Source organism: Orycteropus afer, unplaced genomic scaffold (genome assembly GCF_000298275.1).
Source record: "Orycteropus afer afer isolate SDZICR_OR568_19922 unplaced genomic scaffold, OryAfe1.0 scaffold00087, whole genome shotgun sequence".
NCBI classification, from domain to species: domain Eukaryota; kingdom Metazoa; phylum Chordata; class Mammalia; order Tubulidentata; family Orycteropodidae; genus Orycteropus; species Orycteropus afer.
In genome coordinates, this window is record NW_006921674.1 from 7,546,091 (window position 1) to 7,551,264 (window position 5,174).

General features: G+C 37.0%; 1 non-coding gene across 1 annotated transcript; it reads right to left on the bottom strand.

Moving 5' to 3' along the window:
• Positions 1 to 210: 210 nt before the first annotated feature.
• On the bottom strand, positions 211 to 317 carry LOC122150101. Its single transcript, XR_006163485.1, has one exon. It is a non-coding gene; the product is annotated as a U6 spliceosomal RNA (small nuclear RNA).
• Between the last annotated feature and the right edge of the window lie 4,857 nt (positions 318 to 5,174).

Sequence of the window (5,174 nt, forward strand, 5' to 3'; positions counted from 1 at the left end):
GGGTGAAGATGAAACAAAAGAAGTCATATACTTATTAGTAATATTTGAAATTGGTGAGGAATACATAGGCTCATTACAGTAGTTTCTTTTTATGTTTTAAAATTTCCATTATAAAAATATAAAAATTTAGCTAAATATAGTATTTTTTTTAAAAAAAAAAACACCTTTTTTTGTGATTTGGGTAAAATTTTACAAAATTAGATTCATTAAAAAAATATGAAACGCTTCATGAATTTGCATGTCATCCTTGTGCAGGGGCAATGTTAATCTTCTTTGTATAGTTCCAAATTGAGTATATGTGCTGCTGAAGTGAGCACCCAAATACAGTATCAAAAGATTGGTTTCTGGAGAAGTGGGAGGTGGGGAAAGATGCACTGAGTCTGGAGTAAAGTTTTTCTTCCTATCTTGGGAATATTTACATTTTATATTCTTTATGCACGCTCTGTTTTGAGGAGTAGAAGAAGCCCATGGAGTGGGATGAATGAAGCTAGAAGGGTTGACTCTCTGGTTCACGCCTCACTCACCTTGGGTTTAGGGAACTATCTGAAGTCCAAGTACATCCTAAAATGTAGAAAGATGGGATGATGGGATTGTGGACACAGATATTAGGCAGGCCCACAGTAAAGAGGGCAAAGGTCATCCTGGCAATAAATTTGCAAACAGCCTTGGTTATATCCCTTATTCACGTTCTCAGTTTTGGAAAATCTGACCCTTGAACAGTCATAGTGCAAGACACACAGGTTATCAGTGGAGTGATATGACATCAAAGCTGCCTTCCCTCATCAAAAGTAACATGATAAAATATCATGGCATCTATGCAAATGTACTGTAGCACCATCCCCAACTCCAAGAAGCATTGAAACAGTTATAAAATACAGATGAAAAATCTGTCCCAAAGAAATGAAAACCTAAGAAGAAATATCCCTAAGGGGTTTTACTATAAGGAAGAGCTTACTAAACACAAACATGTAATTAAATGAGTTCAAACATGAAATAATAAAATATCAGTTTTTGAGAAAAGAAAGAAAAAAAGAAAGAAATAGCTGAGCTAAGAAAATGGGGTGGTGTAGTGCCTAAGGCACTTGACTGCTAACCAGAAGTCTGGTGGTTCAAACCCACCAGCCACTCCTCAGAAGGAAGGTTGGGCAATCTACTTCTGTAGTGATACTGCCTCAGCAACCCAAGGAGGGGTCGCTATGAGTCGGGGCCAACTCAACGGCACATAAGAACAACAACTATTAATTCAGTACCACTGAAGAATTAATAAATAAAATGAAATATAAATATAAAGAGCAAGAAATTCAACATAGTTGAAAACTGAGTCAATGTAGAGAAAAAGGTTAAGACAATCATAGTGAATGCAGAGGAAGAAAGACAAAGAGATTACGGCATTAAGTGAGAGAGCAATCGATAAAGATGGCAGACAATGAGAAATCAACACTGAATCCAAAATTCCAATAAATACAACAGATAACATCTTCAAGATAACAGGATAGAGTTTTGCAGAACAAAAGGAGAATTGAACCTGGAAATGTGAAAGGGCTGATTGATTCTGGGCAAACTGCTTTGAGAAGAATAAATAAGAAAACACTGTCTTATTATGGTACTGAATTTTAAGGATAAATAAAGAGGTATCCAGGCATTCAGAACACTTAAGGCAAGTAACTTTTGAAGGTGAAAACCAGTTAATTACAGCTGTCAACCAAAACAAATGTCAATCCCCAAACGGCTGAAAGTTCGGAGGAAAAAAAAGGTACAACCAAGAGTATATATCCAACACATTCTAGAAAATTGTCATTTAATTATAGATATAAACAGAATTCACACATTCAAAAAAAAATGTTCAGAATTTACAGAATCCAAGAGTTCTTGAGAAAAAAAAAAAAAAAAGCTCAGTGGCAGAAAAAGATTAAGGAAAACATTGTATTAAAAGGATTGCCCATAAATGTTGAATTCATTTAAATTCAGAACAAAGACCAAACAATTGTGAGAGAAATGGTTACAAATAGTTATTATTAAACATTAACACCTACCTAAAAACCCTTGAGTGGACTCATATCAACCTCCATTGTGTTTTCAAGGCTGTAAATCATTATTGATGTAAATTGCCTCATTTTTCTCTGGAGTAGCCACTGGTGGGTTTGAACTGCCAACATTCTGGTTAGCAACCAAATGCCTTACCTACTACACCACTAGGGCTCTTTGTAAAAAAACAAAATATAAACAATTAGAAAAAACACCATTCACACATTGAAAGGAAGATGAAGGAGGAAGTGTAAGTAAGATAATCTCTTGATCTTTTATAGCTAAATTCAGAAGAAATTACCCACAAATTTTTTTTTTTTTAATATTTTACTTAAAGTTATCAAGATGCTCACTAGAAGAAAGAAAAGCAACCACCAAATTAGAAGATAGAAATGGGGAGGGAAGGCAGAAAGAAAGAATTTATAGTGGGGAGTATATATATATATATATGTGTGTGTGTGTGTGTGTGTGTATACATATATAATATTCACTACAAATTATATAAGGAGATCTGGTAGAATAGTGCCTAAGGCACTTGACTGCTAACCAGAAAGCTGATGGTTCAAACCCACCAGCCACTCCTCAGAAGGAAGGTTGGGCAATCTACTTCCGTAGTGATACTGCCTCGGAAACCCAAGGAGGGGGTCACTGTGAGTCGGGTCCGACTCAATGGCACGTTAACAACAACAACAACAAATTATATAAGGAGCTCTGGTGGTGTAATGGATGAGGCATTTGGCTGCTAACCAGAAGGTCAGCGGTTCAAACCCACCAGCAGCTCTGCAAGGAAGATGGGGTGTTCCACTTCTGTAAAGATTAACAACCTTGGAAACCCAATTGGGGTCCCTATGAGTCAGAACCCACTTGATGGCAGTGGGCTTTTGAGTTTTTATATAATTTAATGTATATGTATATAATATATATCATGTATAATGCTGTAAAATAAGAAAGTCTAAGAATTAAAACAAAAACAACTTAAAAGATTTAAAATCAAACTATAAGCTTCAGAGGGAAATCACAGACTTTTAGTGATGCTAAGTTTGCTGAGTGGTAGAAGGTGATGACAGTCTGCTGCTCCCCTGTCTAGTTCTTCACCAGCTTTCATTTACTGGTTCCACCCACTGATGAACATCACATATATTATTGCAAAATGCTCCTTGGAGGTGAACACGGTGAAACTTCATCTGAAGTTCTTTGGACATATCATTAGGAGGGACCAGTCCCTGGAGAAGGACATCATGCTTGATAAAGCAGATCAGTGATAAAAAGGAAGACCCTTCAATGAGATGGATTGACACAGTGGCTGCAACAATGGCTCAAACAGCAATGGTTGTGAGGATGGGATGGCGCAAGACCTTGTGCACAGGGTGGCTATTAACTGAAACTGACTCAACAGGACCTAACAACAACATCATGTGTTGTACTTTTATTAGACGGAATTCGTTTGTGAAGAAGACCTTTCCTCCTAGAATAGGGCTACTTTTACTCTGAAAAACAGTTTATTCATGAAAATCAAGGTATACACTTAATTCTTTCCTTTTAATTACCCATTTTCATAGTAAGGAGTTTGCGGCTTAGTTACTTGCAATGCTGTCTTATAAGAAATTCTTATTTCCTTCCTTTGTACCTTTCTTTTCTCTTTCTCCCTCCTCCATTTTCTCCTTCCTGTATTTTTGGTGGTGTGCTTTCTTTTATCCAGAGACGTGTGAGCTCATGGTTCACCCACCCACCGACACACACACAATTATTGGATTGAATACTTGCTTTGTTTCTCATTAAAACAAACCAGCAGTGAAAAATTTGAGACAATCTGGAAAATTTGATTATAAACTGACAATTAGATCATATAAAAGACTTGTTACTGATTTTGTTAGCTGTGATAATTTTGTTTAGTGAAAAATATATCTAATTTTTAAAAGAGATTCATACAGAAGTATGAAAACATGTATGATGCTTGAGATTTGCCTTAATTACTTCAGCAAGAAAAAAGATACATGGAGCAAATGTGGGAAATTCTGCCATTTTTAAATCTAGGGGATGAGCACAGGGAAGTACAATGTACCCTTTTCTCTTAATTTTCCTTCCAAGGAGTGGCTGGTGGGTTTGAACCGACAGCCGTCTGGTTAGCAGTCAAATGCCCTAGGCACTATACCACCAGAGCTTCCTTTTTGGTTTTTCTTTTGTGTATACTTGTGAATTTTCATAATATAACTTTTTTTTATTTAAAAGCAATTTAAGTTGAGAAAAGGAAAATGAATCATTATCATTTAAAGAAAAGATCTCCATGAAAAATTAAGTGAGAAAAAAAAAGCGAAAAACACAGCACACAGCAGTGTAAATTTAAAAAGTATGTAGAACCAGTCGCCATGTGCGAGCACGCGCGCGCGCGCGCTGGGGAGTCGTGCTTAAAGCTTATTCCTTTTCTGAATTCTGGCAAGTGACCGGAGATGAAGGCACCCAGCAGATGGCGCTCTACGCCCATTTTATGTAGGAATTTGTCTGATGCATTCCGCTTCTTCCTTGTAGAGTAGATGCAAACCCTGACCGTTCAAAATTAACAAATTGATTTAACAATTACTATTTTGCCATTAAAAATGATCCTCTAGGGTTTGAATCTTGTCTTCCTCAATTATAGCTCAGATTTTAGGATCTAATTCCCTAACACATTTCACATGAAATCGGGGTGAATGTGATGCGGTGAGCTGGGCCGGAAGTAGGGAGTTCTGCATTTGTGTGACTTTCCACAGGTTAATTTATCCTTAGAGTCTTGGGTTTCTTGTTTGCAGATTAAAATTGTTGGACCAGGTGATTACTGAGGTCCATCCCATTGCTCACCTTTTGAGATTCTATGATTCTGCTTCCTGTTTTCAACGTTCAGTTTCCTTGTAAGGGGCGTAAAAGGACCACACAAGTGTCCGTAATAAAGCCAAGTTAGAGGAGACCAAACCAGAAAACTTGTAACAGAAGGAGGAGATATCAAGGGAGAGGAAGAAGAAGCAACAATGAAAGGCAGAAGGTAGTGCAAGCCACAGAGATAAGAATTAATACCTAAATTTTAAGCAAATGCAAAACTAGCTATGGCTTCCTTTAGTGAGTGGCTGATATGGGATTCAAGACCATTTCTGTCTCTGAGGCGTTTCCTTCCACTA